Source organism: Pinus tabuliformis, chromosome 6, assembly GCF_031772625.1.
Source record: "Pinus tabuliformis cultivar Carrire ecotype Pingquan chromosome 6, CPIR1, whole genome shotgun sequence".
NCBI classification, from domain to species: Eukaryota; Viridiplantae; Streptophyta; class Pinopsida; order Pinales; family Pinaceae; genus Pinus; species Pinus tabuliformis.
This window is the reverse complement of record NC_142292.1, coordinates 1529290779-1529303522: the sequence shown is the minus strand read 5'-3', so window position 1 is coordinate 1529303522 and position 12744 is coordinate 1529290779. Positions and strand designations below refer to the sequence as shown.

The window sequence follows — 12744 nt, the reverse complement described above, 5'->3', positions numbered from 1 at the left end:
ATGGTGCCATTGATGTGGACATCCACTACAAGACTCCCAGGGTCCAAATATTTTGGACAGATTACTTGTCCCAACATTAGGTCGGACAATTGTCCTATGACATTGATAGTTGGGGCATCTCTCTTGCGCCTGCCTGGGTGCCTGAAACACTTATCTTTGATCAATTTGTTGTAGATTGGTACATCTTTGTTGGCCTGGAGAAGTGGTATTTTTACACACAGTTGTTTAAGTTCTCCCAAAATTTCAGTCTCTTTTGGGTTTGGTTGTGTGTTTCCAGTTAGTCTCTCAGGAAAGGGTGGAATGGCTTTGGGTTCACTTTCCTATTCCTTTGCTTCATCCTACTTAGGAGGAGGTTGGCTATCTGAGAGGAGCTTCCCAGATCGTAGGTTGATCTCCTGAATCTCCACTGCATAGGTAGGGCATGTTGTCTCTCTAGTATATACCTGCCAGGCCTGTCTGTTATTGGGGTTTGGGTTCGGTTGAGCAGGCATCTCGGGTTGTCTTGGAGGAGCAGGAGGTAATGGTTGTGGTTGAGCAGGTGGTGGAGGCAAAATGGCGGGAGGAGAGTTGTACTAGGGCCTCCACCCTTTTTGCGGTGTATTCCAGTGAGGTTGTGGCTGAACATGAGAACGAAACGAATGAGCAGCAGGTTGAGTATGGTATTGAGGTGGATATGACCAAGGAGGGGGTGCGGACCAAGAAGGATGAGCAGGGGGACCCCAAGAAGGTATGTGAATGGATTGGTTGGGGTTGTAATACGTTTGGGATGTCCCTTACATCCCCTGTTGGTAAGGTCTGGATCCATGTGGCCTCCTTTGGTTGAGGAAGTAGAGTGGTTCAGTGGCTCCTTCAGCCCCTTGGTACACAGCTTTAAGTCCGGGTAAGGTTGGGCACTGGTTTGTAGAGTGGGCTTCCTCTTTCTTCTGTTGGATTCGAAAAGTATCCAATTGCATGGCAATGGTCTGTCTCACCTCACTTTTAAGGTCTTCCATCTAATTTGTAAACTCATGTTTGGAGAAGGTGGCACTAGCTGAAAGTGGATTCCCCCTACCTCTTTTCCAGGCTGCCCTAGAGTGGTTTTTAAACACAGTCTTTGTGGGCTACAGTGAGACCTCAAAGGCCTTTCAGATTTACATTCCTGCACAGAGGAGAGTTGTTGTCAGACGGGATGTGAAGTTCGAGGAGGACAGGGCCTTTAGGAGGTCACGGGAGTTAGAGTATCTAGATCAGCCAGACCCTCAGCAGCAATTGAGTCAGTCACAGGGATCCAGTGGGCAGGGATCAAGAGGATCAGGAGGATCATGAGGTACATCTATGAGGATGTCAAGTCCGTCAATGAGCAGTGGCTCACCGAGCCAGAGGGGTGGTGCTCCGGGCAGCATGCAGAGCAGTTCACTTGGGAGTCCACTGATGGACAGTTCACACGGTACCTCAGCTTGTACAGGTTCAGGTGCAGGCAGGAGGACAGCAGACAGACAGTCAGGAGTTCAGGCTCCTGATGATGATGAGGAGGAGTTTCATTCTCCAGTGGGAGAAGTGCGCTCAGGGAAGAGGAGGCCCAAGTGGCTTCAGGACACCTTGAGAGATGCCTCATCTGTTGCTAAGCCGAAGAGGTCGGTCAGAGAGAGTAGACCACCTGAGAGGTTTTGTAGCTATATGGCGATGGTTACCAGCATCCTTGACTCTAAGCCTTCTAGCTATGAGGAGGCAGCTAGCCAGCAGGTCTGGAGAGAGGCCATGCAGGAGGAATATTCTTCTATCATGAAGAATGATGTTTGGGAGGTGGTGCCGAGGCCTGAGGGCAAATCTGTGGTTACTTCCAGATGGCTTTACAAGGTAAAGCATGCTGCAGATGGCAGCATTGAGAAATTCAAAGCAAGGTTTGTGGCTAGAGGGTTCTCCCAGGTAGAGGGAGTTGATTATGAGGAGACCTTCGCTCCCGTGGCTCGATATACTTTGATCCGCTCCATTATATCGATAGCAGCAGAGATGGGTTGGAAGATCCACTAGATGGATGTGAAGACTGCATTTCTCAATGGCTTCATACAGGAGGAGGTGTACATTGAGCAGCCACAGGGCTTTGAGGTGCATGGGAAGGAGTCCCATGTGTGCAGACTGAAGAAGGCCCTTTATGGCCTGAAGCAACCTCCCAGAGCTTGGTACTCCAGGATAGATACATATTTGCAGGGGATGGGTTCCACAAAGAGTGAGGCAGATCCGAACCTTTACTTTATTGTGATTGGTGAGGAGCCTCTCATTCTGGTGTTGTATGTTAATGACTTGGTCATTACAGGTGCAAAGAGACTCATAGAGCACTGCAAGAGAGATCTTGCGACGTAGTTTGAGATGAAGGACATCGGCTTGATGCATTACTTTTTGGGCTTGGAGGTGTGGCAGGAGGAGGGGCATTTCTTCCTAGGGCAGGGGAAGTATATTGTGGACATCCTTAGCAGATTCCACATGGAGGATTGTAGACGCATGTCGACACCGATGATCACCAACTGGAAGAAGCTTCATGCTTCGGATTCCGAGTTGGTGGATCCCACATTGTACAGGCAGCTGATTGTTTCCTTGATGTATTTGGTCAACAATAGACCAGATATCTGTTTTGCAATCAACACGATGAATCAGTTTATGTGTGAGCCTAGGAAGGTTCAATGGGTGGCTGCAAAACACATTTTGCGGTACTTGCAGGGGACAGTGGATTATGGTCTGCACTACAGGCAGGGAGATGGAGTGAGATTGGCAGGATACACTGATTCTGATTGGGCAGGTTGTGCTTCTGATAGGAAGAGCACTTCGGGGCGTTGTTTTGGGTTGGGTTCAGCAGTAGTGTCATGGTTCAGCCGGAAGCAGCAGTCAGTAGCATTGAGTTCAGCGGAAGCAGAGTATATGGCAGCCAGTCTAGCTAGTTGTGAGGCTATCTGGCTTCGCAAGATGTTGTTTGGCTTATTTGGTCTGCCGTTGAGACCTTCAGTGATTTACTGTGATAATCAGAGTTGCATTAAACTCACGGAGAATCCAGTATTTCATGAAAGTTCAAAGCATATCGGGATCAGATATCATTTCATCAGAGACTATGTTCAGAAGGGAGCTGTGAAGCTTGAGTATATTTCCACTGATGAGCAGGTTGCAGATATTCTTACCAAAGCCTTACCACGGGGCAAGCATGTCTACTTCAGAGACAAGATGGGTGTGGTGAGGAACACCTTCCTCGGTAAGAGGGAGTGTTTAAATTTGGTACCGGAGGACAGGTGGTTCCCTTAGGCTTTAATCTTTGGGCTAGGGAAAAGTGTCCAAAAGAATTTAATTTTTCTCCTAAAGTGACTTTATAATTTTATAAAGTTAAATCTAATTTAAAAGTGACTTTAAGTGATAAAGTTACTAAGTCTAATTTTAAAGTGACTTTTATAAAGTCAATGAAAAATTAGAAAGGAAAAGTGACTTTGGAAATAAATGACTAAGTGGGTCTTTATTAAAGTGGGGTGAATTAAAAAATAAAACGTGAGATTTAAATGAGCATTTAATCTCAGCCTTAGATCTCAATCTATTTCAGCCATTGGATTTAGGGATCACCCAAAAGTCACTTGGGGTTATATTAAAGGAGGAAAAGGTCATTCATTCTTTCATGAGCAGATTGAGAGGAGAGCAAGAGAGCAAGGGAGATTTCTGGACAGTGAGCTGCGGAATTTCAGCAGCGGAGTTTCAGCAGAGCGGAGTTTCAGCAAGTCTGTACAGTGGAGTTTCAGAAGGGCGGAGTTTCAGCAAGGCGGAGTTTCAGCAAGGCTGAGTTTCAGCAAAGCTGAGATAAGCTGTAAAAGTTTGCTTGCTGATTTTTGCTGAATATTTCTCTTACTGTAAAAAGGCATTTTCCAGAAATAAAGAAGAGATCTAAAACTATTTTTCCCCAAGAGTTGTAGGGGGTTTTTCCAGGGTCACATTGACCAAAAATCTCAGTGTTTAAATGTGTTTTAATGGCTGTTTATTACTGCTGATTTTTATTTCTGCAATTTCTAGCATTCTGTAAAATTTCCAGAATTTGTGTTTTCAGCAAATTTATTTTTTTTCCAGCTTGTTAAATGTATGGTTATGGGAAAGGGCATTTAACTACATAGGAGAAATAAGAAGAAACTGAATACCGGGGTGGGAAATGAGAAATTTCTACACATCACTAACCTTGAACATGCTTACCAATCTGTCGTAGATCTCCTTGGAGATGTTTAGATCGAAGATGTAGGCCACCAGACGCTTGTCAATGGAATCTCTGATAATCTTCTTCGCTTTGACTTCACCCTTGGTGTACTTGTTCTTTGTAGCAGCTGGTGCATTTGATGGAGGCTCAGGGATTTTACCCTTCACATAATCCAGCACTTCTTGTTCTAATATCAAGAGACATCTTCCATCCATGATAGTCAGACTTTTCACGGAGCTTGTCTTCAGCCGGGAAGTGGGATGAGGAACCCATTGAGCCTTTGACCTTGTCCAACTGTCTTCGGCGATTGCTATTTCACTCTTGCTTAGGCTTTGTCTTCACCTCAACTCTGATACCATGTTAATTTTTGGTATGTTCTATGCTAAGAGCAATGTACTTCAATTTTTCATATTAGCCCAATGCCAATATTCAAATTAGCAATCACATCAGGATGATAGTAAAGTGCGGATAAAACAAAAGCATAAATAGTAGAAGACAAGCCAAGACAAGAGGACACAAGATGTGGCACCAGCCAGGGACATACCCCAATGTGGGGAAACCCTTGATCAGATCTTCTTATATTCTTCAATAGTTTAGCAGAGAGAGATAGTACAAATATACAAATCTGAGATTTTATGAAAGCATTAGAAAGTACATCATTATGACAGCCTTCAATCATTAAGAGTGTTGTAGCATATCTTGATGCAACATTCCTTCGACTGCTAGCTGCTTCAGCAATTCTAGTTAGGGCACAATATGCAGCCCTAAATTCCCTTGATTGTGATGAATTGTTGATCTGATAAGGGCACCTGAAGTTGACTTAAACTTCCTTCATTCCAAACAGCCCTAAGAGAGTAGCCCTAATAAATCCTTGCTATGGTGCTATGGCATGTGGCCAAGCACATAGCAACACTGTAGTAAATGTCCTCAAAACAGTTACACAAACATCATCAAAGTATTATTGTGGGACTGCAAGAACTTGACTTAATGCTAGCACCCAATCTGCGTATGAAATTAGCCCTGCATAGATCTAATCTAAGTCTGAGGGCATTCTTCAACACACAGCCTCACTTATGACTGTGGCTCTCATTCCTTGAAGGCAGACTTTAACCCATACCTGGAACAACCTCTATCATTGTGTTGTCACCTACAACAATCTGACCATGATGCTTTTACGCTACTTCCTGTTGTGTTGGGGTTTCTTTTGGCTGCGGCTAAGGTCCCTCCTTTGCTGCGGCTAGGGTTCCCTTGTTGGTTATGGATAGTGACCCTAACGTCCCTTACTAGCTGCAGATTAGGCCTTCGTATGATGCCTCCTTGACTGTGACCAAATCTAGGCTTTGTTAACAGATGCTAAGACTCTCCATCAACTGTGAATAAGTGTCTCCTTTGCTGCAAAATAAGGGCTTCACAAAACTACGACTAGGGCTTCATTCTAAGCTGCATATTAGGCCTTTTCTTGACAGGGTATAGGAGCCTGTTTAGACTGCGTATAGGTCTCCTCTTTGAGTTGCGTATAGGTCTCCTCTTTGACAGCGGATTAGGGCACTTTTTGTTAACGTATTAGAGCCTTCTTCAACCGCGGATATAGGCTTCCTCTAGACAGCGTATAGGAGCCTTCTTTTTGACTGCGGCTAGGGCAGCATTAGACCTTCCTTGACTGCATCTAGGGCAGCATTAGACCTTCCTTGACTGCGTCCAGGGCACAACCGAGCAGCAGCTAGGACTCTCTTTGATGGCTCTTTCCACAAAGTCTTCCTTGAGAGAAGACAAACCCAAAACATGTGGAGAGAGAGATCAAGTGAGATGTGTGTAACAAATGACTTGAGGCCTCCTCTATTTATAATGCCCCACGTTGAGGTTGAGTTGGGGCAATTTGCTTGCTGGCCGACCTTGACAAATTGTCAAATAATACAAATAAATTCATATCTCCATAAATACATTTCGGAATCAGATGATCTTTGGATCAACCTTACACCTCTCGAAGAGAGGAATCCAAGAAAAATATTAGTTGTCATAAATAAGATGACCCACGTGGAGTTTGGCCCTAGTTGCCAATTTTAACACCTATTATATGAAGCTCCCTATATATACATTATAATGGACGGATGGAACCAACCCATTTGATTACAGCGACTATCCCTACAAAGAAGCTTATGTGGCAAGAAATGTGCCACTCAGTGTTGTTCTTTTCCTTTGTGGCTCACTAGTCTTATTCATTTGTGATTTCGATATACATACATACAGCTTGAGTGGGCCTAGCGGTTAAGAGCATGTGTTTTCTCCTAAGAGGTCATAGGTTCAAAACCAGAGGGGGGTAGAGTATGTATGCCTTCGTAGATTTAGCAGTCAAATCGTTGCGCGGAGGTGGGTCCCTTGTCCCACAAACAAGGGGATCTCATACACCTATTTGGTGTCTGGAGAGAGATAGATATTCTTTGTGTTACTAGTAAGCAATGGGTAAGTAGCAAAGCAATCAATCCGAAGAGTTCTATCTTTGTTCTTTCTTTCTTAAAGTAACAAGACTATAATGATTAGGGTAGCAGGACCATAGAGAGACCACAGGATACTTCACTTAGTGAATCCAAGTTTGTGTTAATCAAAGAAGTGGTAAGAAGTGGTGTGTTTTAATCAGAGTGTTTTAGGGCACATGCACGCGTCAAACAAAAATGTTTGTGTGTCCTGTCCATTTATGCACTCCTATGTGTGAAACTATAGTCTACATGTCATTAGGGTAATTCGGTAGGTGCCCTATGGCACAAACTCACAATACTAGTTGAACAAATTTTTGAGATTTGAGAGTAACCATGGAGTCACTCGTAAAAACATCAATCTATGCCCTCAAGCTCATCACTTCTTTCAACACAAACTCACTACTAGATGCAATAAATGTCAATTGAAATCCACTTCTTAACCCTCTTGGTGACAAATAAGTGAGACAATGGACTTCCTCCCATAGGCCGCCAAACACCATGTCTCTACGAGATCTCAGAGGCATTGTACTATACAAAGGACTACCCACTAGATTAGCTTAAGCAACCAAAGATCACAAACATGCCCCTTCCACTCTAGGTACTCTATAGAGGACATCATCAAGGTCAACATTAGTCCCTTCGTAGTGATTGAAGGGTCAAAAGGGTTTTTCCCCTCAGCCTTATATATTAGGAGAGAGAATACTTTTCACTCTATAGTTCAGCTAGGATTGTAGTTGTACAGACGCCTCCCTTATGCTTTAGGTACCCTCTAGAGGACATCATCAAGTTCCACATTGACGCTTTAACAATGATAGAAAGAGACAATGGTTCTTCTTCCTCTTCCTCAACTATTATTTCCAACACTGATGTTAAAGTTGCACTAGGACCTTGCATCTCTTAGGGTTCTCTACTGTATTTGGATCCTACTAGTCCCTTTTATTGTTGTGTATTTTTTCCTGATTTTGCCAGCGTTTCAGCTTTTAGGAGTGTCCTTTCCTTCTCATCATTTAGCTTTTAAGAAACCCTCCCATAGTCAATTAATGACTTCTTGTATCCTCAAATGTCATTGAATTTTTCTTAATCATAAACGTATCTTGTCATTCATTCCAAGCTATTCCAAAAAATATTAATGTTTCTCAGTTTTCTTACAATTAATGACAAATGTGTATTTGTTCAGAACTAAGGAAACAAATTAGATAGTTTTCTAAAATTTTGGAGATTACTAGAAATAACCACATTCAAGCATGCCTTGCTATGTTTAAATTCTCACTTCGTTGGCACCGATATGCTAGAAAGACCATCAAACAATTAGTTCTTCGGCATGGAGGAAAAATCCACTCTCACTAAAAGACTTGCCGTGCTATCTTAATATATTAAAACAAAAGGTCACAAACAATTATTCAAAATTCCTAGGTTGTAATCACCAACAAAATGATAAGGAGTTGTGTCATGACCAGTCAATTCTAATAACAGTTTTCAGTTTTGTGAACAATCCTGCTTCAAGTAATTACATTGTCCGCACAATTCAAAAGAATCCGTCTCAAAATTATCAGCATGCACATTGTTTCCATATTTCAAAACAACGGAAGCAATGTGACCTCATCTCAAAACAGACGATTTCAGTCGGATCACAACATCACATGTCATTAATTAAAAAAATTCCTAATACCATTTAATAGTGCAGTTTGAAAGAATGACCTGAAGTTCCTGCTTGGCTGCAGATACCAGGAGGACCTGTCCTCAGCAAAGATACTGACACTTGCTCTCAAATAGCAGTTGAATAATCACATGAGAAGAAACCTGCAGTATACATCCAAGATAAACCTGAACAATACGAACTAGGAAATCGATTCAGCGCAGTTGGATAAAAAAATATTCAAATGGTGGTAGGATACAATAACTAAAAATTTTAGATTGATTTTCAGATTTCCATGGTACCGTGAAATTACAGCATTGTAATAGTGCATGAATGGAAACAGCTTATTTTGCGAGAGCCACAGTAAGAACAGAGACCCGCGAACAGTCTGCTCCGCTCGCTTCAGGTTATGCACATAGAAGAGTGTAGCAGTAGCTGACTTTAGGCCGAAAGTAATCACAAAAAAACAGAAAGCTAAGGGCTCATTTCCTCTTGAACATATTACAATTATCCCTCAACGGGTCCTGATAACTTGATAATGAACATCAGCATTCGTGTTGTTGAGCTTGAAGCACTTCAGTTCCTCAGTCACCAATCCAAGAAGTAGAATATGACACCATCTCTGCTATTTGAACCCCCATTTATACACCTCCAGATCCAAACCATTTCAACGGAGAATATCATGTGCCCCATGTTTCACAGACACTGGCCTTCACAAGTGCCTATATTCGAGCCTTGTGGGTTGCAGAACACGTCCAAAGAGAAATGCCAAAAAACAAACACTTTGTGTAAAAGCATTGGAAACTCTCCATGGAGGAGGTGATGAAGGAGCTCAAATTCAGACACACTAAGACTAAAAGCTACATAAGAGTGAAAGCCCTAATGACAATGTCAAACCCCAAAGTCACTAACTCAATGTCCCTCTCAATGCTTTTTGAATACAGAACAAAACATATACTTTCTAATTCCTAGCATGCTTGAAAACACCCACGACAGCCACTCAGCTCGAAATAAGTCTCTCCTGAAGCTCCTTAATCTAAATTTTAAGTGGAAACGTCCCTTTCTAGAAGGCCTCAGCATATCTCAGTATTCGTCCATCTCCCAATTAGAGCTGATCAGCCAACATCCTGCACAACCCATTTAACCTTAAAATGCACATTGTCCAATTCATGGAGCAGAGCAGAGGAGGACCCTGTCAGCTTCCTCTTATCAATCACTTCGTCCTAAAAAAATTGGTCTGCAAAGTGAGCATTGAAGCAAAACCCCACAGACAAAAATAGCAACAGCGTTGATTCCATAAATATGGCAGCCAACGGGGAACCAGAATTCTCCTTGTTTACCCTAATCACAGAACTACAATTACTAGCCTGTCTTTCTGCTGCCCTTGTCTATGCAGCTGTTCATCTTTCTCCATTATGGTTTCAAAGTTCAATGCATTCGCAACGAACGTGTTTGGACCTAATTAAATTGTTCTGGTCCATGCATTCCTTAGTAGCGCCACTCAGCTCCCTAATCGGAACTTAACGTGTAAACATCCGGTTCTATTAACGTGTAAACATCGCTGTCTATAAAAGAAATTTTGAAATATGTTAACTTTACATTTTTCCGCCTGTAGGTTTGGGCTTGTTTGTGTTAAAAAAAAAAAAAGGGAATAAATCCAACCTATTTTGCTTGTTTTTGTTAAAAAAAAAGGAATAAATCCAACCTATGCAAGTATGTTTTGATAGGCTATTTAAGTCCTTTTTGTTTGTTAATATTATTTTGCGTTTTTAGTAGATCATCGAGGCGATACGTTTTTATTGTTGTGTACGGATCAGAAGGTGTTATAGTACTAGTTTCACATATTTATCAAAAAATCGTCTTAAATTTAAAAAAAAAATTACATAAATAGTTTATATGAAGTTATATAAGTTATTAAATTATATCTAAAATGGGTCTATATATTGATTGGACTAATAGTTGTCAAACGCGAGGCCTTAACATCACAAGTTGACAAATCATATCGTCTTAACTACCTCCAGCTTTGAACTACCAATTAAGTCAAAATGCACTACAAAACATTCCATTGAACTCTATCGAGGAGTACACATATCCCATCAAAGAGTCACCCACTGATTTCCACTTTTCCACTGAAACCACAATCCCATTGTTGGGTATATCATGCACAAGAACAGGTGAAATGTGTGTCAATCATATCTACATGTGTGTTTAACCATTCAACTTATTGAAGACAATAAATGACACCATTCAATTCAGGAATTAGTTCAGAGGATGCAATAAATGACACCACCTTTTCAATTTAGGTATTAAACACACCAACGCTTTCAATTCAGGAATTAAACACAGGAAAGCACAAGGATCAACCATGAAAGTTTATCAGCCATTGGATCATGTACAAATCAATGAGAACACACATTTGAATTTGGGAGATGGCAATCCATGCCAATCTTCCCTACCAATTAAATTCTAGATCAAAAAACTATAAAACATCAACCCTTACTGATTTTCATTTGAAACATTCATTCTACTCATCAGTTGTTGGAGACATACAATCAAAGTGTGTGCATAATGTTACATCATTTTATTCATTAGCTCGAGACATACAATCAGAGTGTGTGCACAATGTTACATTCATTCTATTCATCAGTTGTTGGAGACATACAGGTTTAATTTTGTTGAATAATGTTATCATATTGATTATTTTATCATCATTTTTGTTGAGAAACAAGGGTAAATTAAAGCCATTATAGCCAATATCACTTGTTAAACAGATCACAAGATCTTATTAGAGAAGCACTTTTAAATGAATAATGATACCAATGTCTCTTTATCACTTGTATATGCTTATTAGAAATTCTCTTTTAATTATTAGATTATCAAATTAAGACGAGAAAACTACAAGATTGCAAGAGCAGAACTACAAGGAATTAGACAAATTTGCTAACAGTGAGATTAGTTGGTCAAATGCAATAAAAGATATGCAATGCAATTTGCAAGAGAGAGATACTTATACAATGCAACTATGCAAAATGAGATGCAACAGAGAATCATTTATTTCGTTTTTGCCTCAAGATGTGCTTTAAGGCTCGAGATCTTGTATTTGAACCCACCTCGCTCTCCTTATGTCAAGCGAGTTATCCCTTCCTCGACGATGTGGGCCCAATGTAACTATTATTCGTTCAGGGTTGTTACTCAATACAATGAGTTTGTTTGAACCCCAATGCATTCAGAGTCTAATAACCTTGTGTCAGTGTATCTATTACTTATGAACTTGCTTTAAGGCTGGATTAAAAATCTATAAAAGATAGCATCCAGAGACTCTAGAGGACCACTGAGCAGTAAGACGCTGATGAGAGATGCAATGAGGTAGTTAGTATCCAAGAAGGCTATCCTATCCTTGACTAGGCTAGGGAGAAAAGCCAACGATAATGCCAATATGCTAACTCAAGAAAGTACTAGTCCTTCAATGTACCAATGTCAATGAAACATGGACTGTTGTAGCTTACTAGCAAGTATATATCAATCAATTAAATGATGAGATCAACCCTTAAATCATTCTCAAGATGCAAATAACCATACCCAAGTTTAGTAACCAATTTCAATGCCACTGTAACCTCAAATCTAACCTTGCAATTCAATATCAGGCTACTATAACAATGATATTAGTCCATTGTCAACAATATTGGTTAAGCAAGATTCAAGGATAGAACACTCAGTAACCTCTATGATTAATATGCAATAAATTTTAATTGTTTTAGGCTTGTTATGTGATTATCCTTTCTATGCAATGCTTCAGACCTGATCTTTTTCAACAGTCTACACTAGATCATTGTTGAGGAGAAGTAAGCTTACAAGTTATTGAAAAAATACACTCCAATCATCAATAACATGTAGCAGACCTTAGAAGATCCTCACGGCCTAGACAAATCAATCAAATAAATCCCACAACCATGCAAGAGAAAGCTAGAAAATTGATTAAGGATTTTGTGAGTTATATATGATTTGATTTAATTATTCCAAGCCTCTTATAATATGAAATTTTATGTGTGAAAACCCTTCCAATTATGAGTTTCAGATCAGAGATGTATTCAGTCACCCGTAAGGCTCACATTAAGGAAATGTTATATTGAAGTTACAATATATAATAAAGCACTCATTGTTGTTGCTCAGTGATTACAAAGGCCAATGAATTACATTATTTACTAATACTACATTGACATGGTATTATTGATTCTATACTTATTTGCAAGAGTTTTGTACCTATAATTGACTAGAGGCTTAGTGAGTTTTGGTTCTTTTGGCCTGTAGCAATTAGGGTATAATGAGTAGTGAGTTGGGATAGTTGTTTGGTTAAAATAGTAGGAGGTCTAGTTGGATCAATGTCAAGATCAACAATTTTTGTTTTTGGATCATGCATTTCATGCTTGTATACCTTGAAAATA

At 40.5% G+C, this 12744-nt stretch overlaps 1 long non-coding RNA gene across 2 annotated transcripts; it reads right to left on the bottom strand.

Moving 5' to 3' along the window:
• Positions 1-8098: 8098 nt before the first annotated feature.
• LOC149264550 (uncharacterized) lies at positions 8099-9154 on the bottom strand. Of its 2 annotated transcripts, none has more exons than XR_016250085.1 (2): positions 8605-9154; positions 8099-8466 (listed from the first exon to the last, which is right to left on the bottom strand). It is a non-coding gene; the product is annotated as an uncharacterized LOC149264550 (long non-coding RNA). The 2 variants fall into 2 exon arrangements; XR_016250087.1 differs by having other exon boundaries at positions 8616-9154.
• Positions 9155-12744: the final 3590 nt, after the last annotated feature.